Here is a 25,114-nt window from a genome sequence, read left to right as displayed (position 1 = left end):
ATAAGAGCATGGGAGGTGTGGACTTGTCAGATACGCTGATAGCCTATTACAATGTTCTCCATAAGACGATGAAATGGTACAAGACCTTCTTCTATCATTTTATCGACATTGCTGTGGTGAATGCATTCATCCTACACAAGGAAATGGCTAAGAGCTGTGGAAAGCCCCCATCTCACAGCTAGCCTTCAGAGAGCTGCTCATCAAGGAGCTTGCTGGCTACAGCACCACAGCACAACTGCACCACGTTCTGGCCCCTCTACCTTTGTCCCTTCTGCTCCTGCCACAAGTGGTGTTCATCTGCCCAAATTTATGTCTGCAGGCATGGATGTGCCTCAGGGCCAAAAGGGCACAGCATGGAGGCGTCGCTGTGTTCTTTGCAAAATGAAGTCCCCCATCACCTGCACCACATGCTTGGTGACCCTCTGCTTTACAGCAGAAAGAGACTGCTATGGCACCTGGCATCATCAGCACAATATTATCACAGATATCTTGTTTTGAGGGAGCATGCAATTGGCATGCTGACTGCAGGAATGTCCATCAGAGCTGTTGCCAGAGAATGTAATGTTAACCTCTTGGTGTTAGGGGGCAGTATTTTCATTTTTGGAAAAAAAACGTTCCCGTTTTAAACGGGATATTTTGTCTGGAAAATATGCTAGAATATGCATATAATTGACAGCTTTGGATAGAAAACACTAACGTTTCCAAAACTGTAAATATATTGTCTGTGAGTATAACAGAACTGATGTTGCAGGCGAAAGCCTGAGAAAAATCCAATCCGGAAGTGCCCCAGGTTTTGAAAGTGCTGCGTTCCAATGACTCCCTATTCAGCTGTGAATGTACCATCAACGAGCTTACGCTTTCTACGTATTCCCCAAGGTGTCTACAGCATTGTGACGTAGCTTTACGCATTTCTGTTGAAGAATAGCCATAGGCGGCCACATTGCGTAAGTGGTCACATGGTGGCTCCGAGAGAGATTCTCGCGTAAAATACAGAGGTAGCCATTATTCCAATCGGTCCTAGAGAAAAACGAATTGTCCCAACAGATATATTATCGAATAGATATTACAAAAACACCTTGAGGATGGATTCTAAACAACGTTTGTTTCTGTCGATATTATGGAGCTAATTTGGAATATTTTTCGGCGTTGTGGTGACTGCAATTTCGGGCGATTTCTCAGCCAAACGTGAAGAACAAACAGAGCTATTTCGCCTACAAAAATAATATTTTGGGAAAAAAATGAACTTTAGCTGTCTACCTGGGAATCTCGTGAGTGAAAACATCCGAAGTTCATCAAAGGTAAACGATTTAATTTGATTGCTTTTCTGATTTCCGTGACAAGGTTGCCTACTGCTAGCAAGACATAATGCTATGCTAGGCTATGATAAACTTACACAGCGTTGGCTGTAAAGCATATTTTGAAAATCTGAGATGACAGGATGATTAACAAAAGGCTAAGCTGTGTTCCAATATATTTCACTTGTGATTTTCATGAATAGGAAGATTTTCTAGGAAGATTTATGTCCGTTGCGTTATGCTAATTAGTGTCAGATGATGACACCGGTCCCTTTCACGGGATGGGGTGTCACTACAGGTTAATTTCTATACCCTAAGCCACCTCCAACATTTTTTTTGAGAATTCGTCCAACTGGCCTCACAACCGCAGACCACGTGTAACCACGCCAGCTCAGGACCTCCACACCTGGCCTCTTCGCCTGCAGGATCGTCTGAGACCAACCACCCGGACAGCTGATGAAACTGTGGGTTTGCAAAACCAAAATTTCTGCACAAACTGTCAGAAACCATCTCAGGGAAGCTCATCTGCCTGTGCATCATTCTCACCAGGGTCTTAACCTGACTGCAGTTCAACGTCGTAACTGACTTCAGTGGGCAAATAATCACCTTCGATGGCCACTAGCATGCTGGAGAAGTGTGCTCTTCACGGATGAATCCCGGTTTCAACTGTACCGGGCAGATGACAGACACCGTGTATGGGTTTGTGTGGGCGAGGTTTGCTGATGTCATTGTTGTGAAAAGAGTGCCCCATGGTGGCGGTGAGGTCATGGTATGGGCAGGCATAAGCTACAAACAACTGTTTTTTTGCATTTTTCACAATTGTTTTTACAATTGCATTTTATCGATGGCAATTTGAATGTACAGAGATACCGTGACAAGATCCTGAGGCCCATTGTCATGCTATTAATCTGCCTCCATTACCTCTTGTTTCAGCATGATAATGCACGGCCCCATGTCGTAAGGATCGATCTGTACACAATTCCTGGAAGCTGATAATGGCCTGCTTACTCACCAGACATGTCACCCATTGAGCATGTTTGGGACGCTCTGGATCAACGTGTATGACAGTGCGTTCCAGTTCCCGCCAATATCCAGCAACTTTGCATAGCCATTGAAGAGGAGTAGGACAACATTCCACAGGCCACAGTCAACAGCCTGATCAATTCTATGCAAAGGAGATGTTTCGCACTGCATGAGGCAAATCCTGGTCACACCAGATACTGACTGGTTTTCTGATCCACACCCCTACCTATCTGTATTCCCAGTTATGTGAAATCCATAGATTAGGGCCTAATTTATTTAAATTGAAACTGTAAATCAGTCAAATCTGCATGTTTCGTTTACATTTTTGTTCAGTGTATAAAGAGAAGTAGCGACAAATGTCAGTGTTTTCACACCATTACGTAAAGTGGAACACTGTTTTTGTAAGTAAGCTTGGCCCCTTGGGTTGTATGGTCCCATGACAGAGTTGTTAAGAATCAGGGGCCCCTGTTGGCTCCTGCCAACTCTCTCTGGCCCCAATTCTCACCATCACCTATTCACCATGCAGCTCAGGTCCCAGTGGAAATAAAGAGAGCCAGAGTCTGGGAGTGAATGGGGAGGGAGTGAGCCCACTGTCACTGGTTTAATCAACTATCATCCTTCCATCACCATTTGATAACTGCTGAAAGAGAAATCACCGCCCTCCTCTTTAATTGCTCTGATTGAATTTTTCCCCCTCATTTGAGTGTCTATCTATATGGTCCTCTTTGTAATTTACAATTCTATTCCTCTCCAGACTCCAATACCCAATCTTCTCTCGCTTTGGCTCTTACTGATTCAACTCAGTATCATTTGTTATTAAAGGCCAAAAGCAGTCATTTTAAAATTTATTTTACTTTATTAAATCTCAATATCAAATAATTTCAGGGTAACAATAAAGTACCGTACTGTGATTGAAAACTTCGGATGCAAAAATAATTTTGCACGCCCAATTTTTCAGTTTTTGATTTGTTAAAAAAGTTTGAAATATCCAATAAATGTCGTTCCACTTCATGATTGTGTCCCACTTGTTGTTGATTCTTCACAAAAAAAATACAGTTTTATATCTTTATGTTTGAAGCCTGAAATGTGGCAAAAGGTCGCAAAGTTCAAGGGGGCCGAATACTTTCGCAAGGCACTGTATATATAAAATACAGGAAATCACATTTTTGACTGCACTGGGCCTTTAATAAGCCACAGAATTAAAAAGACATGCATGGCCATTGTCTGGGGGAGAAGAGGATGACAGTAAATTCATGAAGCTACTAGTGCAAGAACTGGGTTTCCAGATGCAGTGTGTTATGTTCTTCTTACTGTAAAAGCTCTTGGTATGGCCCTGAGGGAGACATTGAGGGGGAAGATTATCATTATTTGTCGTTTCCAAAAAGGGAATACTAGAAAACTGTAATTTGAATGTAAATCTTGAGTTTAAATTGTGAAATTCTAACGCCAACCTTGGTACAGTCTCTTCTCAGAATGAAGGTACACTTCTATAATCTCAGAGTTTAAGAATTATGATATCAAAATAATACAGTCTTTCTCAAATCTTCTGAATGATGGTTCTGAATGACTGGAAGTCATAATATTGCTTATTTTAGCTGTGTGTCTCTCCCTGTCAACACATAGCCTAGCTAGCCTAGCTATCCTGCATCCTCGCTGTTGCTCTGTAACTAAAAAATGTCACATACAGGTTCAGAGCCTGTTTGAATTGACATTGAACGGGAGCAAGTGAACGGTTAATGGACTGGAGCATTGCAGGAACATGAAGTCAATGTTTGTTTGCAGGCTAATTAAAAGGTGTGTAGTATATTAACAATGGATTACCTTCCCCTTCTCTGGAGATGCATGTCGACACCTCGTGGAACATATGTCATTGCATTTCAAAACTTTGATTAAGGCTGAGGGAAACACTGGCCTAAAGAATGTTTATTCCCTGATTCAGATTCCAGGCTATAAGGTACATTTATTTGTATTTCAACAAGCCCTCTACAGGAGCATCTCAGTGTTGAAACAAACAAAACATGGATGAACTCTGCCCAGGTAAGTATATTTACCTTGGTGTGATTTTAAACTAATTTGAATAAATCTGTGACACACACATTTGTGTAATTGACCTTTAATTTCAGAACACCTGCAACTGGATTAGTGACTGACGTTAAGTTATTTTGCTGCACTGGGCCTCCAAGTGCTTCATAACTTTGGACTTAATTCAAAATGTTTAATACAATACCATATGTGCTTTACAGAATATTCAAAGAGGTTGGCTGATGCTTCAAACCTACTGAAATATGGCTAAGAAACATAAATATAGTATGGCGCTAATCCATTCTACTCTCCTTCTCCTGGCTACCGTGACTAAGGTTGTTTATTACCAATACGATTGCTGTTTGATTATCAATATATGTTAGTTTATACTCTATAGGGCAAGCCCTAACAGGTCCAACAGGCTGTGACAGCTATTTAAATAAACTTCATCCCAGGCTTTACCCAGAGAAAACAGTCAGGACCTTTACCCCAGCTGAAATCTGCCAGTTACAGTAAGTTGAATGGCTGTTTATGTTAGTGGGAAGCCTGGCCCCTTGGCCGTGACGCTTTTTGTATGCTTGTGTGGCTGAGTGATTTGTGCACTGCCAAACCCATCGCTCAACTACAAATTAGAACAATTACTGCTGCCTGGCTTCCTTTTTCGCTGCCTTTCATTAAAAATGGTTCTATCGATAGCGCTGTTTATGCCAAGATTAATGTGATCTGCCGCTGACAGGATGTCATTAGGTGATTATTTCATTCAGAGCTGGATAACAAAAGGAAGAAAAGGGGTTGGGGGTAAAGGTAGAGAGGAAAAGTAGGCAAGGTAGGGAAGGAGGGACGGAGTGAGGTAAAGTAAACCCAATGTCTGTTACCTGTTGCAAGGGTGCGTTAGTTGCTCTTACACCTGTATAGTAATAACATTTTATTAACAATGTTACATTATCACTTTAGTAATTGCATAGTGACCAGTGTATATTTTGTCAGAGCGACTACTCCTTATTTCATTTGTGTAAATAAAAAAAAAAAAATGCTCTGCACAGGGAATCATGTAAACCAGAGAGAGAAGATTGGTACTGTCTGCTCCAGATCATGAGTTTTGTGTCAGTTCCCTCCGGTGTGGGAAAATGGTGAGAGTGGTGTAGGTCTTGGACACCGATCTTGGACCATGTGGTAAACAAGCCTATAACTGTAAGACAATTGGGCTATAATGGTAAAAGACTGCGTGGACTCCATCATACTTCTAGTCTCCAGTTTATTTGTTGGTTGTGAGCTTTTAGAAGTACAGTGGATAAGAATGCAAGACAGGCCCTCTGACTGGGAAAGATGTGATATCATCATTGTACTTATATAGAAGTACAATGACAAGGCAATACGCCGGTAGACTTCAACAAGACTAGAGCGATTAGAAATGTCCATGTTCTGGAGTGGAACACTGATGTGGCAGCACAACAAAAGAGAAACATGTACCTCTATGATTGTGTGATGGCACATCGCTCATGGACCTCTACGGGAGACTATATTTTCCTGCTGAAATAAATACATTTTCTGCACCCTAGGCACTCAGCAGCCGTAGAGAATGAATTGTGACAGCTGCACAGGCACAGATAGTCACATTGTGCCACTACAGCAAAAGAGCCCCTGGGAGTGTAGGATCCAAGGATCCAGGAGGAGGGCAGAGAAAGCCCTGTGTCAGACCTTTTACCGCGACAATGTCCCCGCACTTCCGTGGGCAGACGGACCCGTCACGGCCTTGTCAGGTGGATTGCCACGGCAATAACATGCGGCTAGCATCACTGTCTGCTTCCAACCGGATCACAATTAGCAGCCGCAGACACGCTGGTCAGATAGTTCGTCTCTCACCTGCTTATAGGTTATAGAGAGAGAGCGAGAGAGAACATGGCAAATGGGCAAAGAGAGGTTTAAATGCGTTTGCATTGAAGTTTCAGATCAAGTAGCATTGGATCATGAGTATCAATGGATATACAGGAGTAAGGCATTGAGGGAGTTCCTTATACTGTATGTACTGTTGGGCAAAAGTAATGCCACTTTTAAAGCTTGTGTATCTGTCCATAAATGTATGCCTATAGCCCTTTCTTTTTCAATGCAGGGAATCTGGAAGGTGTTTACTGTTTGCTTGATTGTAAAATGATTGTTTACATCAGCATAGATATACAGTAGGTGCAAGGACTGAAAAATATCCCCAGAATAAAGTGCCCTTGACCGAAATAATATAAATGAGTTACCTTGACAACCAAACCCAACTGTGACAGAACTCTGACAGGTGTGCTGGTCAGTTTGACCTTTGACTCTGCCCATGGGCGTTCTTTAAGCTTGGTCTGAAACGGAGTAATATTCCATTTCATAGAGTTTGTATATAATATATAATGCTGTTATGTAGAGCAGGTTTCTAGGGAGAGCCATTTGGAGGACACAGCATTGAAATGGATTATTAAACCATTTAGAGAATGAATAGGATATGAAAGTAAATAAATATAAAACCTGGTGAAAAAGAGAAAAAACTGCGGAAAGAATCCAGGTGTCAGTGTGCCGTAAACAGCTTCAAGGATACAGGCGATAACCAACAGAACGCCCCAGTCATTTGCATCATTGCCCTCTCTTTGATAATGCTTACTCTGAAAAAACACAACACTAGTAATACAGTTTGTTCCTTGCATTAGGTTATACTTAAAATATGTATGGATGAATTCACCACTCGGTGTTCAGTAATATTGAGCCAAACAAGGGGCAATAGCATTTCAGCATTAAGAGTTCAGCGTCATCATCATCATCCCGGAGTTACGGAAACTACTTTTTGACTGTTGAATGTGTTCGGCTTCTGCCTGACCATCAGCTGCCCGAGGTTAATTACAATGTGCTTAGGCAAAGGGACAGGTTTGCCTGGTGTCAGGGATGGAAATGAAAGTGAAGTGCTTTGTGTACGGCCTAGCCCACTGCAATTCTCTTTTTACGTAACCATCCACTCAAAGAGACAGGCCTCTTGTACTCTTTGCTTGAGCAAAGAACAGCATTTTAATTGCCTCACATTTTATTTATCTATGTTTATTTATTCATTCATAATTCTATTGAGTTATGTATGGTCATGTTGATGCATTTAAATATTTATTCAACTCAAGGCAAACTTATTTGATGTGGAGCAATATTAGATTGTATACAGTGGTTCATCAATTAGAGGTTTTGAGATTATGCCACGGGATTTAGAGTTCATTTGTGGTGTAGTACGGTTCCCTGCTTCACTGCTTCATTGCTCCAGACCAGCACAAGGGGGAGTTAGAGTACTGATTATACTTTTGGGTCCCAAGACCTAATGTGTCTCCACCTGACAATGAATGGCCGATATTAACCAAACAGAAACGGATATTTGTGCCCGACTTCAAAATTTAATTTCAATGAACTGAATGATGAGGATGCAAAAGGTGATTTAATTTAGAACAATAGTGTAAGAATTGCTATTCCTCTGTACTGCACGCTCACCCGAAAAAAAAGACAGAAGAAGCTGTAACTGGACTGTAGCATATTACTTACTAAAACTGGTACCCTACAGTTATTATTCTGAGAGAAACAAAATATTCAATTATATTCCATGATATTCTTAAGATATATGTGTTGACTGAATATAAGCAAGATAAGATGTCTGCTAAATGATCAAGTCGATGGCGCAGTCAATTAGCCTTGGCACCTACATAAATAAAGCTGAGTGACTTACTCATTCATGGCTTTGGATCAAAATAAATAAGTAGCAACATTATTTCTGATAGTCTTTAATAAAGAAATGTTTTGGTTATCCTGACCTGGATGCCATGTATTATAGTCTCTAAAAGGAAAAACAATACTACCGTCTCTTGCGCGTGCCACTTAGAAGCAATTATTGGCGGAGAGCCATATAGATTGCAAAATAGTTGGGAAGAGATTCGATGGCTCATGGTTTATGAATTGACATGCAATTTTCCATTCCTCCTGAAAGCGCTAATAGTCAAATGCATTCTCTCCGTCGCCCATACGCACTTTAAACATGGTTAGAACATTGGGCCAGTAACCGAAAGGTTGCTAGATGGAATCCCCGAGCTGACAAGGTAAAATTCTGTCGTTCTGCCCCTGAACAAAGCAGTTAACCCACTGTTCTTAGGCCGTCATTGTAAATAAGAATTTGTTCTTAACTAACTTGCCTAGTTAAATAAAAGGTACTTAAAAAAAAAGCATTTAAAAGGCTGACATTGGTTGATTTTATGCGTTCATGAATTAAATTACATGGCCATAAAGGCTAGATCATTTTTCCAGCTGTTCAAACATTCATAGATGAACAGTAGGGTCAAATAATATAAACAGTGGTTATAGAGGGTGCAACCGGTCAGCACCTTAGGAGTAAATGCCAGTTGGCTTTTCATAGCGGAGCATTCAGAGGTCAAGACAGCAAGTGTGAGAGCGAGAGCGAACACGTGGAATATAGCATTGAGAATGTCCGTTTAATTTGCAGTGCAGATCACCTCTTATTACCTTTCTCACATTTGAAAAAATGGTGGCATTTAAATTGTGGCATTTTAAGCATATTGAAATTAGAAGCAATAGCCTACCCGTGTATGGTCAACTATTTCAGCACCATTTCGCGCTGCTCTGAGACAAGCATGGGGACTTTTCTTGATAAATCAATTATATATTACATTTTCACCGAATCCCTGTTTGGGTATTAATTAGACTACAATTAGGGTTTGGAAATGTTAGGATTATTTTGCTCTTAGTACTGTAGCCTACTCCCGACCAGTCACGTTGAACAGCGTGAAAGCCAGAGGGTTTTGTTTTTCATTTTTCTTGGAATAGAAACACCCAAATATTAATCAATTAAGCTAAATTTCTTAAAATCAATCCCATATACCTTGTTCTTTCAAAAAAGGTTTTTCATTCTCTAGTACAGCCAATATTAAAGACTGTCAAATGCTTCTCAAAGATGCCCTCTAGTGGTCAAAATAGCACTAACTGGCATTAATGGCAACAATCACTGACACTTAAATAATGTACCATAGAATTCTGCGGCAGCCTGCAAGGTGTGCTGCAGTATGACACAACTTTTACAGGAAGAACCATTAAGTGAGAACAGCTCAATTTCAGCATCAGTGACACAGCCACCAAAATGACATACTGTATGAACAGAAATGTCATCAACTGCTCTTATTAGAATTTGACCCCAGTGGTGTTATAACATACATGACATGTTGTCAACTTGATTCTTCAACTGACATCAACAATGTCAACTTTGTGACACAAGTGCGATGTGACAGTGTCACGCCCTGACCTTAGTTATCTTTGTTTTCTTTATTATTTTGGTTAGGTCAGGGTGTGACTAGGGGAGGGTATGTTAGTTTTTGTATTGTCTAGAGGTTTTTGTATATCAAGGTTTTTTTTGTAAGTCTAGGTGTTTGTATGTCTATGGTGGCCTGAATTGGTTCCCAATCAGAGGCAGCTGTTTATCGTTGTCTCTGATTGGGGACCATATTTAGGTAGTCATATTCCCTTGGGTATTTTGTGGGTTCTTGTCTATGTGTAGTTGCCTGTTAGCACTCATGTGTATAGCTTCACGTTTGGTTTGGTTGTTTGTTAGTTTGTTTCAGTGTTCATTCGTTTAATAAATCAAGAATGTACGCTTACCACGCTGCGCCTTGGTCTCCTCCTTACGACGGACGTGACAGATAGTGTACATGTGTGTATGTGCCTGAGGTCCAAAAGTATTTGGACAGTAGTTGGTGTTTTGGCTCCAAAGTGTAGTATTTGGTCCCATATTCCAAGCATGCAAATGACTACATCAAACTTGACTCTACAAACTTGTTGGATGCATTTGCAGTTTGTTTTAGTTGCGTTTCGGATTATTTAGTGCCCAATATAAATTAATGGTAGTGCATTGTGCCATTTTGGAGTCACTTTTATTGTAAATAAGAATAGAATATGCTTCTTAACACTTCTACATTAATGTGGCTACTACCATGATTATGGATAATCATGAATGAATTGTAAATAACAATAAATGAGTGAGAAAGTTAGAGATATAAATATCATGCACATTTTTTCCCATAGTTGCACACGTGTCGATTTTGTTGCTAAACAACCAACTCAGTATTCTCAGTATGCGAAAATAACATTTTATGTTATATACATTTTTGAAAATCAAATATGCTTTAAATGCCAGGATGTTTTAATCATTTTGGCTTTTCATCTTGTAGAATTCAATTTTTGGGAATTTCACAGTCACAAGGCATTGGAAGAGGGGGGCTGCGAGTCTTGATAACTAGATCTCTTCAAGTAAACAACAAAACAACTTGGAGAATGGCGAATAGCGAAACTTCTTCTGTGATGTTAAAATGAGAGTCGTTTTTTGTTCTCCTTAAAATGATCACAACCATTTCCTTAAAATATTTGCAGTCTGCCATGCGTTTAGCTAGCTACATGATTTAATTTGACTAGAAGTTATAACTGCTCTAACAGTAATGTTTGCTACAGGGTTACTTTGCTGTAGAATGAAAATGTATTTCATGTTAGCTAGCTTGATAGTTTCATTGCACATAACCTACTATGTGAACGTAATGGTAAGTTGCATTTGTTACTGTTTCACTTTGACACTAAAATGTTATAAAAAGATGTGGCAGTCTAGCTACAGAAAGCTGACACAACCCTACTTAGCTCATGTTTTGGTGAAAATTGTACTTCATTTTATGTCTTTTCAGGATCAATTATCAGTCAACGAAATGTATTTATAAATTCCTTTTTACATCAGCAGAAACCCAGCCTAAAACCACAAACAGCAAGCAATGCAGATGTAGAAGCACGGTGGCTAGGAAAAACTCCCTAGAAAAGGCAGGAACCTTGGTAGAAACCTCAAGAGGAACCAGGGGTAGCCAGTCCTCTTCTGGCTGTGCCAGGTGGAGATTATAAGAGTACATGGCCGTTTAAGGCCAGATTGTGCCCAATAGGTATGAGCTGGAGGGGCAGCTGTCACCAGCATGGGTGAAAAATCTAATGTATTGCTGTCCTGTACTTGTCCAATAAAGATCCCCTTCTGTCTGAGAGCAACAACACTTTCCTGTCTATTTGTCCATATTTTTCAGGAGTTGAAAGCTCCCCCCACCGGAGTTAGCACAGAGCGAAGGGAGGCCACAGCCGCATCCTGGAAGTGGAATGTGGTGATGGATGAGGTGCTGCAGGGCCTGCCACTCCATCACCCCACCGGTCATTATCTCCCTTATCCTCCCAAGTTGAGGCTGTGGGCTCCTCTCCCTCCCAGAAGGGTCCAAATGTGGAGGCGGAAGAAGGAGGTGACTGCCACGTAGGTACGCCTTGTGGCCATTTTAGAATGTATTTTATTCATAGCTACTAATGATTTCTGTTTTTTGCTACTGTTGTTTTCTCACTGAAAAGTGTTTCTTGTCTGTAATAAACATTTTTATTTGATACTGGTACACCTACTTTGTTTTTACGTTCAACATATAAAAAACTCCCTCGCACATCTGAGCTCTCTTGTTGAAGGTGCATGGTAACAATTAGATAAGTTGAAATAAAAAAGAAAATCTGCGCACTGCTTTTGCTAGTATGACTTTTTTATTGAAGCTTAAGTGTCAGTCTCTTTGCCGTCGATAGAGCTTTTTGCTCTACTAAACTAAATACACCATCTTTGGTGTAAAATTTAATTGATTACATTTCTATAGCGCTTTTTAGAACAATATCAAAGCACATCAAAAGCAAAAACAAACAAGCAATACATCATCGAGTAGCCTAGCTAAAGTTGGCTAGGTCAACCAAGTCTATATACTGTTTGTGTAATGTACAGTCGTGGCCAAAAGTTTTGAGAATGACACAAATATTTATTTCCACAAAGTTTGCTGCTTCAGTGTCTTTAGGTATTTTTGTCAGATGTTACTATGGAATACGGAAGTATAATTACAAGAATTTCAATAGTGTCAAAGGCTTTTATTGACAATTACATGAAGTTGATGCAAAGAGTCAATATTTGCATTGTTGCACTGATGGCAGCCCATTCTTGCATAATCTATGCTTGGAGTTAGTCAGAATTTGTGGGGTTTTGTTTGTCCACCCGCCTCTTGAGGATTGACGACAAGATCTCAATGGGATTTAGGTCTGGGGAGTTTCCTGGCCATTCTTTATTCATGATTGTGTTCTTAGGCAGAATTGTGAGTGAGCCCACTCCCTTGGCTGAGAAGCAACCCCACGCATGAATGGTCTCAGGATGTTTTACTGTTGGCATGACACAGGACTGATGGTAGCGCTCACCTGGTCTTCTCCAGACAAGCTTTTTTCCCAGATGCCCCAAACAATCGGAAAGGGGATTCATCAGAGAAAATGACTTTACCCCAGTCCTCAGCAGTCCAATCCCTGTACCTTTTGCAGAATATCAGTCTGTCCCTGATGTTTTTCCTGGAGAGAAGTGGCTTCTTTGCTGCCCTTCTTGACATCAGGCCATCCTCCAAAAGTATTCACCTCACTGTGCTTGCAGATGCACTCACACCTGCCTGCTGCCATTCCTGAGCAAGCTCTGTACTGGTGGTGCCCCGATCCCACAGCTGAATCAACTTTAGGAGACAGTCCTGGTGCTTGCTGGACTTTCTTGGGTGCCATAAAGCCTTCTTCACAACAATTGAACCGCTCTCCTTGAAGTTCTTGATAAATTCTTGATCCGATAAATGGTTGATTTAGGTGCAATCTTAGTGGCAGCAATATCCTTGCCTGTGAAGCCCTTTTTGTGCAAAGCAATGATGACGGCACGTGTTTCCTTGCAGGTTAACCATAATTGGCAGAGGAATAATAATGATTCCAAGCACCACCCTCCTTTTGAAGCTTCCAGTATGTTAATCGAACTCAGATTGACAGAGTGATTTCCAGCCTTGTCCTCGTCAACACTCACACCTGTGTTAACGAGAGAATCACTGACATGATGTCAGCTGGTCCATTTGTGGCAGGGCTGAAATGCAGTGGAAATGTTTTTGGGATTCAGTTCATTTGCATGGCAAAGAGGGACTTTGCAATTAATTGCAATTCATCTGATCACTCTTCATAACATTCTGGAGTATATGCAAATTGCCATCATACAAACTGAGGCAGCAGACTTTGTGAAAATTAATATTTTTGCCATTCTCAAAACTTTTGGCCACAACTGCATCTGCCAGTTTTGACTGCATTATTTGTGCTTGCAATCAAATACAGCCACCATTGCCATTTCTTATAGAGGACTCCTAGATGGATATAACTCGTTTTAGCATGGAGATTGCCATTCAGGGCTTTGCCAAGATAATCCATCTACCTGACAGGTGTGGCATATCAAGAAGCTGATTAAACAGCATGGTCACTACACAGGTGCACCTTGTGATGGATACAATTAAAGGCCACTCTAAAAAATGCCACAGATTTTTCAGAAGCATGCATATGGCATGTTGACTACAGGAATGTCCAACAGAGCTGTTGCCAGAGAATTGAATGTTCATTTCTCTACCATAAACTGCCTGCAATGTCGTTTTAGTGAATTTGGACAAATTACCATTATTCTGGTCTATGTGCCTGGACCTAACAATAAGGAAAGCTGCTGACAGGAAAACAGACTGTTTCAAAGCTGCGCTTTCACAATCAACTGACCAGCCACTATTTGTGCTTGGGGATTTTAATATGCTCTCACTCTCCGTTCTCCTCCCCACTCTGCAACTGTATGTCACCTGTCCAACTCGCTCAACTCACTTCCTGGATCAGTATTATGGCAACGTAGAGGACGCATACAAGGCAGTGTGCATAGCATCCATCAGGAAATCCAACCATAACGTTATCTCTCCACTACCGATATATAGGCAGTTGAAACTGATAAATCCATTCAGGTATGGACAGAGGAGAGTAAGGAGGGGCTCAAGGATTGCACAGACTGGGAGGTGTTCTTTGACTCGTGCAGGGATCCACACGAGTTGACAGACAGCATTACATCCAGTTCTGTGAGGATTCTGTCATTAACACAAAAATTGTCAGTATTTCCCAACGACAAGCCCTGGGTGTCTAAGGACTTGAAAATGTGCCTCAATGAAAGGAAGTTGGCATTCCCGTAAAGGAGATACTGATGCTGTAAAGGAGAAAGAAAATTAATTCAGGTCAAAAATGTGGAAAGCAAAAAAGGCCTTCAAGGTTATAGTGGAGCAGAGGTTCTGTACAGGAAATCCAAGACAAGCACAGGAAGGGCTTAATGCAATGATGGGAAGAGAAAGAAAAAGAGAACAATACAATTGCTGTTCATCCTTTGTAAACAACCTAAACTGTTTTTATGGAAGATTTGACACTGTCGATTTTAAAGACGAATGTAAACAAATGGGAGAGCATCCCCAACTCCTCTCCTGTCCAGATAAGAGAACGAGGTGGCCTCATGCTTGTCAAATATTAAGCCACACAAAGCACCTGGCCCAGACGGACTACGGGGCAAAGTACTGAAGGTCTGTGCCGACCAGCTCAAGGGAGCCTTCACACGAATGTTTCAACTCCTGTACAGTGCCAAACTCCTGGAAGGTGTCGACCATTGTACCAATGCCTAAGAAGTTGGGCCAAATCACCAAATGACTTTCGACCTGTGGCTCTCACGACCCTTTTGGCCAAATGCATGAAAAGGCTTGTAAAGTAAGCTGCTTACCCTTTCCATAGCACATCAACTGGACCCATTACAGTTTGCCTAAAAAGCACAGGGTGCTACCCTGACCTTGGTGAACATGGTGGCTAGTCACCTTCAACATGGAAAATCATATGTACACATTTTATTTATTTATTTTAGTTCAGCTTTCTATACAATGCAAATACACACACACTGCTGAAACGACTACTAGTACTGAATGTCAACGGAGGCCTCGCAGGTTAGATCAAGAACTGTTAACTGGCCACCCACAGAGGGTCCTCATGAATGGGGTCCATTCTAATGAACTGACTCTGAACACAGGGGTGCCCCAGGGGTGTGTCCTTTCACCATTGTTGTTCTCTATCTACACCAATGAGATGAAGATCCAAGGAAACAATGAGCTTTTTCAAGTACGCAGATGACATGTTTAACATTGGAGGGGGACGTTTTAATACCTATGTCTCCAGAAGACTGAGTATTGCTTACAAGCATGAGCGAGCAATTAAAAAAAACTGGATCTATTGCCCAGGCTACTGGGTGAGGTTGAGGCCTTAAAAACAGGAATGGATTCCAGTAATAAAATGGAAGAAATATGAGCGGAAAATAAGATATTGAAAACTACCGTGGACTCCCTAAAAGATGCTACAATATGTTAATAAAACAACAAGCCAACTTACTTGATCTAAAGTGCAGAAGTATGAACAATAATATTTTTATAATGGGAATAAAGGAGGATGAAAACCAAAACTATCAGTCAACGGAGGAAAAAGTCAAGGTGTTCATGAAACATAATCTCAAGATGACGGACAAACAGGTGGAAACAATTGTTTTTCAAAGGGCTCACCGTTTCGATGGCAGAAGGAAGGCCCGGTCCGATTGTAGCTATGCTAACCCACTACAAAATGAAAATTGCCTTGTTACAACAGTGTATAGAGTTGAAGAACACCCCATTCTCTATTTATTAACCATTTCCCCATGAAATAGTGAAGAGACGACTGTACCTCACTTTCAAAAGGCTCCGAGCAGAGATGCAGAATGTTCGTCTAGTGGTCGATAAATTATAAGGTGAAGATGGGTAAGGCTGACCTTTTATCTTTCATTTTTCTTTATTTAATTTGAGGATTGTACAGTAGAAATACCAAGTTTTTTTTTTTTTTTTTTTGATATGGCCTAATTGTAGTCAGGGATATTATGACTTAAAAGCTGTTACATAGTGTGGCCCTTAGCTTTTAAGATAAAACTAAATAAATATGAATAGATTTATTATAGGGCTAGGATAAAGGACTATATAATTAAACACCTGCCTAGGTTCTCTATTGGAATAGGCCTATACGATCCTAAAATAATTGGTGTTATTACCCTTACATTTAAAAAAATACATCTCAAAGTAAACAATGCAAAGGATGATTATTGTTTCGGTACACACCGGCAAATGGATTAGGTATTGTCAACAGGATTGTTGTCTCTATTAGTGTGTGGCGGGCTGGTTAACACTGGGATAAAGGGATTAAAGTTAATGGTAGAATTATCATTAACTGGCTTATGGAAGCACTTCTAAGTGAGAGAGAGGTGCTATGCTACCTTTTCTATTCTTGATTCTAATGATATACACCTAAGTGTAAAACAGCTGAGGTGATATAGCAACAACCCTGGAATAAATAACAAAATGTGTATGGTTGGAGAGAGGGATGTTTTTACAGGTTTACTTGCTCTGGGTTGTCAGTAATGCATGTATTCTTGGCTATCATGCCATGGCTGTGTCAGAGTCGATTGTAAGTTAAACTTGGGTATTCCTTTATGGACAGTGGGATGCCTAAGACATTTTTACTTGCAGTCATTGGCAGACGTTAGAGTCGCTGTTCCTTTTTTTGTCGGAATACAACAGGATATAATGAGGACTACATGTAATATGTCTTACATGTAATGGCCATAAAAAAAAAGACTGGTCTTGCGATATATTTAGGTTGTTCCCTCTTCTTTTTTTCAAACATTTCAATCCAATGAACTGGCTTTTTTATTGGCTTAGCAGAGCATAAAAAAGTAAAATAAATGTTTAACTCAAAAGGAGTGATTATACAAATTAATACAAGTGTTGATCGGATTGTGCAAAAAGATCCACAAGGAACATGGATTATTTTAAATATGCTATTGGACCAAAAATAGAACTGGCAAATTAATCTATATGGGCCCAATAATGATGATCCACTCTTCTATGAAAACATATAATAATTTATTGAGCTCACAAGCAACGAATTAATACGGTTTTAAGTACCTCAATGGATCGTAAAGTAAATCACTCTACAAATTATCACCCTCAAGCACTTAAGGAGATCACGAAGATCATGGATGCATGAGAACTAGTGGATATATGGAGGTTGAAAAACTCAGACCTAGTGAGATATACACTGAGGCTTAATCAAGCTTGATTACTTCCTAGTCTCATTCATGCTGGCATCAAAAGTACGGACCACCATCTAATTAGCCTCCATATAACTTACAGAATTTCCACGTGGACAAATTGGATGACAATTTGTTCTTTACTAAGACAAAATAATTCATAATTGACTTTTTTTTCCACAACATAGGTACAGCAGATCCACTTATTGTATGTAACTGTCATGTATTGTCATATTATGTCTTGTTCCTGTTCTTTCTCTTCACTCTGTCTCCCTCTGCTGGTCGTATTAGGTTACCTTCTCTTCCCCTCTTTCCACCAGCTGTTCCTCATCTTCTCTAACTACCTCGTTCACCCTTTTCCCACCTGTTCCCTTTTTTCCCTCTGATTAGGTCTCTATTTCTCTCTCTGTTCCTGCTTCTGTCTTTGTCAGATTCTCATTTGAGTTTCTCATGCCAGAACCAAACTATCGTCTTGTTTGCTTCTACCTTGTCCTGTCCTGTCGGAATCTGCCTGTTCATCTGAGGCTACGTGTGATCAGGTACCTCTGTCCTCTACAACCCAGCTATTCTCCTCTGCTGCTAAAAGGGGAACTATTCTGTGATATTCAGAAGGACTTTATGTTTCATTTTGTCGCCCTCTCTGCGGGTTGTTTATTTTGCCATCACATATATGTGAAGAGGATCTATGTCTTACCTGTGTGTTGACATTAAAGGACTCTGTTTTTGTTAAACCGCTTTTGGGTCCTCACTCTCGTGCACAACAGAAGAATCTGACCTAGAATGGACCCAGTGACTTCGGATCCTCTCCACTCAGCCGTCGACATCCAGGGAGCGATGCTAGGCAGACACGAGCAGGAATTGTCTGCTGCTCAACATGCCGTTGAGACCCTGGCCGCCCAAGTCTCCAACCTCACAGAACAGATTCACCATCTCCGCCTCGATCCACCGGCCACTTCCAGGGCTTTCGAATCTCCGGAGCCCAGAATCAATAACCCGCCGTGTTACTCTGGGGAGCCCACTGAATGCCGCTCGTTCCTCACCCAGTGTGATATTGTGTTTTCTCTCCAGCCCAACACTTACTCCAGGAGCACAGCTTGTATCGCCTACGTCATATCTCTCCTTACTGGACGGGCTCGTGAGTGGGGCACGGCAATCTGGGAGGCGAGGGCTGAGTGTACTAACCAGTATCAGGACTTTAAGGAGGAGATGATACGAGTTTTTGATCGTTCTGTTTTTGGGAAGGAGGCTTCCAGGGTCCTGTCTTCCCTATGTCAAGGTAATCGATCCATAACAGATTACTCTATTGAGTTTCGCACTCTTGCTGCCTCCAGTGACTGGAACGAGCCGGCGTTGCTCGCTCGTTTTCTGGAGGGTCTCCGCGCGGAGGTAAAGGATGAGATTCTCTCCCGGGAGGTTCCTTCCAGTTGATCTTCGTCACCGAGCTCGTGGAAAGGAGCTCGCGTTCTCCGTTGCCCCCTTCTCCGCATCAATACCATCTTCCTCCGCCGGCTCGGGTGCTGAGCCTATGCAGCTGGGGGGTATCCACATCTCAACTAAGGAGAGGGAACGGAGAATCACCAATCGCCTCTGTCTCTATTGCGGTTCCGCTGGTCATTTTGTCACTTCATGTCCAGTAAAAGCCAGAGCTCATCAGTAAGCGGAGGGCTACTGGTGAGCGCTACTACTCTGGTCTCTCCTTCAAGATCCTGCACTACCTTGTCGGTCCATCTACGCTGGACCGGTTCGTCAGCTTCCTGCAGTGCCTTGATAGACTCTGGGGCGGAGGGCTGTTTTATGGACGAGACCTGGGCTCGGGAACATGACATTCCTCTCAGACAGTTAAGGAAGCCCACGGCCTTGTTCGCTTTGGATGGTAGTCCTCTCCCCAGGATTCAGCGTGAGACGCTACCTTTAACCCTCACTGTCTCTGGTAATCATAGCGAAACACTTTCTTTTTTAATTTTTCATTCACCTTTTACACCTGTTGTTTTGGGCCATCCCTGGCTAGTTTGTCATAATCCTTCTATTAATTGGTCTAGTAATTCTATCCTCTCCTGGAACGTCTCTTGTCATGTGAAATGTTTAATGTCTGCTATCCCTCCTGTTTCCTCTGTCTCTTCTTCACAGGAGGAGCCTGGTGATTTGACAGGGGTGCCGGAGGAATATCACGATCTGCGCACGGTGTTCAGTCGGTCCAGGGCCACCTCTCTTCCTCCACACCGGTCGTATAATTGTAGTATTGATCTCCTTCCGGGAACCACTCCCCCCCGGGGTAGACTATACTCTCTGTCGGCTCCCGAACGTAAGGCTCTCGAAGATTATTTGTCTGTAGCTCTTGACGCCGGTACCATAGTCCCCTCCTCCTCTCCCGCCGGAGCGGGGTTTTTTTTTGTTAAGAAGAAGGACGGGTCCCTGCGCCCCTGCATAGATTATCGAGGGCTGAATGACATAACAGTGAAGAATCGTTATCCGCTTCCTCTTATGTCTTCAGCCTTCGAGATCCTGCAGGGAGCCAGGTTTTTCACTAAGTTGGACCTTCGTAACGCTTACCATCTCGTGCGCATCAGGGAGGGGGACGAGTGGAAGACGGCGTTTAACACTCCGTTAGGGCACTTTGAATACCGGGTTCTTCCTTTCGGCCTCGCTAACGCTCCAGCTGTCTTTCAGGCATTAGTCAATGATGTCCTGAGAGACATGCTGAACATCTTTGTTTTCGTTTACCTTGACGATATCCTGATTTTTTTCACCGTCACTCCAGATTCATGTTCAGCACGTTTGACGTGTCCTCCAGCGCCTTTTAGAGAATTGTCTTTTTGTGAAGGCTGAGAAGTGCACTTTTCATGCCTCCTCCGTCACATTTCTCGGTTCTGTTATTTCCACTGAAGGCATTAAGATGGATCCCGCTAAGGTCCAAGCTGTCATTGATTGGCCCGCCCCTAAGTCACGCGTCGAGCTGCAGCGCTTTCTCGGCTTCGCGAATTTCTATCGTCGTTTCATCCGTAATTTCGGTCAGGTGGCAGCTCCTCTCACAGCCCTTACTTCTGTCAAGACGTGCTTTAAGTGGTCCGTTTCCGCCCAGGGGGCTTTTGATCTCCTCAAGAATCGTTTTACATCCGCACCTATCCTTGTTACACCTGACGTCTCTAGACAGTTCGTTGTCGAGGTTGACGCGTCAGAGGTGGGCGTGGGAGCCATTCTTTCTCAGCGCTCCCCCTCTGATGACAAGGTCCACCCTTGCGCGTATTTTTCTCATCGCCTGTCGCCGTCGGAACGTAACTATGATGTGGGAAACCGCGAACTGCTCGCCATCCGCTTAGCCCTAGGCGAATGGCGACAGTGGTTGGAGGGGGCGACCATTCCTTTTGTCGTTTGGACTGACCATAGGAACCTTGAGTACATCCGTTCTGCCAAACGACTTAATGCGCGTCAGGCTCGTTGGGCGCTGTTTTTCGCTCGTTTCGAGTTCGTGATTTCTTATCGTCCGGGCTCTAAGAACACCAAGCCTGATGCTTTATCTCGTCTCTTCAGTTCTTCAGTAGCCTCCACTGACCCCGAGGGGATTCTCCCTGAGGGGCGTGTTGTCGGGTTGACTGTCTGGGGAATTGAGAGGCAGGTAAAGCAAGCACTCACTCACACTCCGTCGCCGCGCGCTTGTCCTAGGAACCTTCTTTTCGTTCCCGTTCCTACTCGTCTGGCCGTTCTTCAGTGGGCTCACTCTGCCAAGTTAGCCGGCCACCCCGGCGTTCGGGGTACGCTTGCTTCCATTCGCCAGCGTTTTTGGTGGCCCACCCGGGAGCATGACACGCGTCGTTTCGTGGCTGCTTGTTCGGTCTGCGCGCAGACTAAGTCTGGTAACTCCCCTCCTGCCGGCCGTCTCAGACCGCTTCCCATTCCCTCTCGACCGTGGTCTCACATCGCCTTAGATTTTATCACCGGACTGCCTTCGTCAGCGGGGAAGACTGTTATTCTTACGGTTGTCGATAGGTTCTCTAAGGCGGCTCATTTTATTCCCCTCGCTAAGCTCCCTTCTGCTAAAGAAACGGCACAAATCATCATCGAGAATGTTTTCAGAATTCATGGCCTTCCGTCAGACGTCGTTTCGGACAGGGGTCCGCAATTCACGTCTCAATTTTGGAGGGAGTTTTGCCGTTTGATTGGGGCTTCCGTCAGTCTCTCTTCCGGCTTTCACCCCCAGTCTAACGGTCAAGCAGAACGGGCCAATCAGACTATTGGTCGCATCTTACGCAGTCTTTCTTTTCGTAACCCTGCGTCTTGGTCAGAACAGCTCCCCTGGGCAGAATACGCCCACAACTCGCTTCCTTCGTCTGCGACCGGGCTATCTCCTTTTCAGAGTAGCCTCGGGTACCAGCCTCCGCTGTTCTCGTCTCAGTTCGCCGAGTCCAGCGTCCCCTCCGCTCAGGCTTTTGTCCAACGTTGCGAGCGCACCTGGAAGAGGGTCAGGTCTGCACTTTGCCGTTATAGAGCGCAGACTGTGAGAGCCGCTAATAAGCGTAGAACTAAGAGTCCTAGATATTGTCGCGGTCAGAGAGTTTGGCTCTCCACTCAGAACCTTCCCCTTAACCTTTCTGATCTCCCCATCCCGGATCCGGGTTCGTGAATACAGACTCAAGCTCATTACCATAACGCAACGTTAACTATTCATGAAAATCGCAAATGAAATGAAATAAATATGCTAGCTCTCAAGCTTAGCCTTTTGTTAACAACACTGTCATCTCAGATTTTCAAAATATGCTTCTCAACCATTGCAAAACAAGCATTTGTGTAACAGTATTGATGGCTAACGTAGCATTTAGCATTAGCATTCAGCTGGCAACATTTACACAAAAAAACAGAAAAGCATTCAAAAAAATAATTTACCTTTGAAGAACTTCAGATGTTTTCAATGAGGAGACTCTCAGATAGCAAATGTTCAGTTTTTCCTGAAAGATTATTTGTTTAGGACAAATCGCTCCGTTTTCTGCGTCACGTTTAGCTATGAAAAAACCCCTGTATCCAGGATTGTGTAAATCTATCAGCAAGCTCATTAGCATAACACAACGTTAACTATTTATGAAAATCGCAAATGAAATGAAATAAATATGCCATCTCTCAAGCTTAGCCTTTTGTAAACAACACTGTCATCTCAGATTTTCAAAATATGCTTCTCAACCATAGGAAAACAATAATTTGTGTAAAAGTAGCTAGCTAGAGTTAGCATTTCGCGTTAGCATTTAGCGTTAGCATTAGCGTTAGCATCCAGCACGCAACATTAACAAAAACATAAAAGCCTTCAAATAAAATCATTTACCTTTGAAGAACTTCTGATGTTTTCAATGAGGATACTCTCAGTTAGATAGCAGATGCTCAGTTTTTCCAAAAAGATTCCTTGTGTATTAGAAATAGCTCCGTTTTATACATCACATTTGGCTACCAAAAAAAATCCATAAATTCAGTCCTCAAAACGCAAACTTTTTTCCAAATTAACTCCATAATATCGACTGAAAACATGGCAAACGTTGTTTAGAATCAATCCTCAAGGTGTTTTTCACATATCTCTTCATTGATACATCGTTCTTGGACACATGCTTTCTCTCCTGAATCCCAGGAGAAAATGCCCGCACCTGAAGATTACGCACAAATTTAGACAAAGGACACCGGGCGGACCTCTGGAAAATGTAGTCTCTTATGGCCAATCTTCCAATGATATGCCTACAAATACGTCACAATGCTGCTAAGACCTTGGGCGAACGACAGAAAGTGTAGGCTCATTCGTTGCGCAATCACAGCCATATAAGGAGAGAATGGAAAACAGAGCTTCAGAAATTCTGCTAATTCCTGGGTGATGCATCATCTTGGTTTCGCCTGTAGAATGAGTTCTGGGGCACTTACAGACAAAATCTTTGCAGATTCTGAAACTTCAGAGTGTTTTCTTTCCAAAACTGTCAAGAATATGCATAGTCGAGCATCTTTTCGTGACAAAATATCGCGCTTAAAACGGGAACGTTTTTTATCCAAAAATGAAATAGCGCCCCTAGAGCTCAAAGACAGCTTCTCGCAAGTTGACCCCGCGGTTCATTGGTCCGTTCCGTATTTCTCAGATCATTAATCCTGTCGCAGTGCGACTTCTTCTTCCGCGATATCTTCGTTGCGTCCACCCGGTCTTCCATGTCTCCTGTGTTAAGCCCGTTCTTCGCACCCCCGCTCGTCTTCCACCCCCCCCCATCCTTGTCGAGGGCGCACCTATCTACAGGGTCCGTAAGATTTTGGACATGCGTCCTCGGGGCCGTGGTCATCAGTACCTAGTGGATTGGGAGGGGTACGGTCCTGAGGAAAGGAGTTGGGTTCCCTCTCGGGACGTGCTGGACCGTTCGCTGATCGATGATTTCCTCCGTTGCCGCCAGGTTTCCTCCTCGAGTGCGCCAGGAGGCGCTCGGTGAGTGGGGGGGTACTGTCATGTATTGTCATATTATGTCTTGTTCCTGTTCTTTCTCTTCACTCTGTCTCCCTCTGCTGGTCGTATTAGGTTACCTTCTCTTCCCCTCTTTCCACCAGCTGTTCCTCATCTTCTCTAACTACCTCGTTCACCCTTTTCCCACCTGTTCCCTTTTTTCCCTCTGATTAGGTCTCTATTTCTCTCTCTGTTCCTGCTTCTGTCTTTGTCAGATTCTCATTTGAGTTTCTCATGCCAGAACCAAACTATCGTCTTGTTTGCTTCTACCTTGTCCTGTCCTGTCGGAATCTGCCTGTTCATCTGAGGCTACGTGTGATCAGGTACCTCTGTCCTCTACAACCCAGCTATTCTCCTCTGCTGCTAAAAGGGGAACTATTCTGTGATATTCAGAAGGACTTTATGTTTCATTTTGTCGCCCTCTCTGCGGGTTGTTTATTTTGCCATCACATATATGTGAAGAGGATCTATGTCTTACCTGTGTGTTGACATTAAAGGACTCTGTTTTTGTTAAACCGCTTTTGGGTCCTCACTCTCGTGCACAACAGTAACACTTGCAAATGTACTTTTATAGGCCATTCAATACAATACTCATCATTAAAACAAAAGCAGTTTAGGTCAAAAGAGATTAGACTGATAAAGGAAAGAGGAAGTTACAGTGCAGGTAGATGGTAATGGTAACTGTACTAAATGAAGCTACTTATTGAAGAACGATCAAGTGTACTGTATTACAAAAATAAAGCAAATTGGATGGAAAATTGTAAAAAAATTGTCACACCCTGGTCAAAGTATTTTGTGTTTATCTTTATTTATTTGGTCAGGCCAGGGTGTGGCATGGGTTTGTGTATGTGGTGTGTATGGATGGGGGATTGTAGCTAGTGGGGTGTTCTAGCTAAGTCTATGGCTGTCTGAAGTGGTTCTCAATCAGAGGCAGGTGTTTATCGTTGTCTCTGATTGGGAACCATATTTAGGCAGCCATATTCTTTGAGTTTGTCGTGGGTGATTGTCCTTAGTGTCCTGATGTCATTGTTCTGTGTTAGGATACACAAGTATAGGCTGTTTCGGTTTTCATTAAGTTTATTGTTTTGGTAGTGTTTGTGTTTAGTGTGTTACTTCATTAAACATGGATTGCAATAGACACGCCGCATTTTGGTCCGACTCTCCTTCTCATCAAGAAAACCGTTACAGAATCACCCACCACCAACGGACCAAGCAGCGTGTCAACAGGCAGCAACAGCAGCGTAAAGAGGAATGGACATGGGAGGACGTTTTAGA

At 42.6% G+C, this 25,114-nt stretch overlaps 1 long non-coding RNA gene across 2 annotated transcripts in view; it reads right to left on the bottom strand.

Moving 5' to 3' along the window:
• LOC149975859 (uncharacterized) overlaps positions 1 to 22,832 on the bottom strand; it is a 944,026-nt gene extending 921,194 nt beyond the window's left edge. For both annotated transcript variants that reach the window (XR_016487812.1, XR_016487811.1), the window contains exons 1-2: positions 22,700 to 22,832; positions 22,270 to 22,331 (exon numbers count right to left, since the gene is read on the bottom strand). This is a non-coding gene — a long non-coding RNA (uncharacterized LOC149975859). The remainder of the gene's footprint in view (positions 1 to 22,269; positions 22,332 to 22,699) is intronic.
• Positions 22,833 to 25,114: the final 2,282 nt, after the last annotated feature.

Source organism: Oncorhynchus mykiss, chromosome 17 (genome assembly GCF_057628025.1).
Source record: "Oncorhynchus mykiss isolate SJ-2025 chromosome 17, ASM5762802v1, whole genome shotgun sequence".
Taxonomy (NCBI): Eukaryota; Metazoa; Chordata; class Actinopteri; order Salmoniformes; family Salmonidae; genus Oncorhynchus; species Oncorhynchus mykiss.
This window is presented reverse-complemented; position numbering and strand designations above follow the sequence as displayed.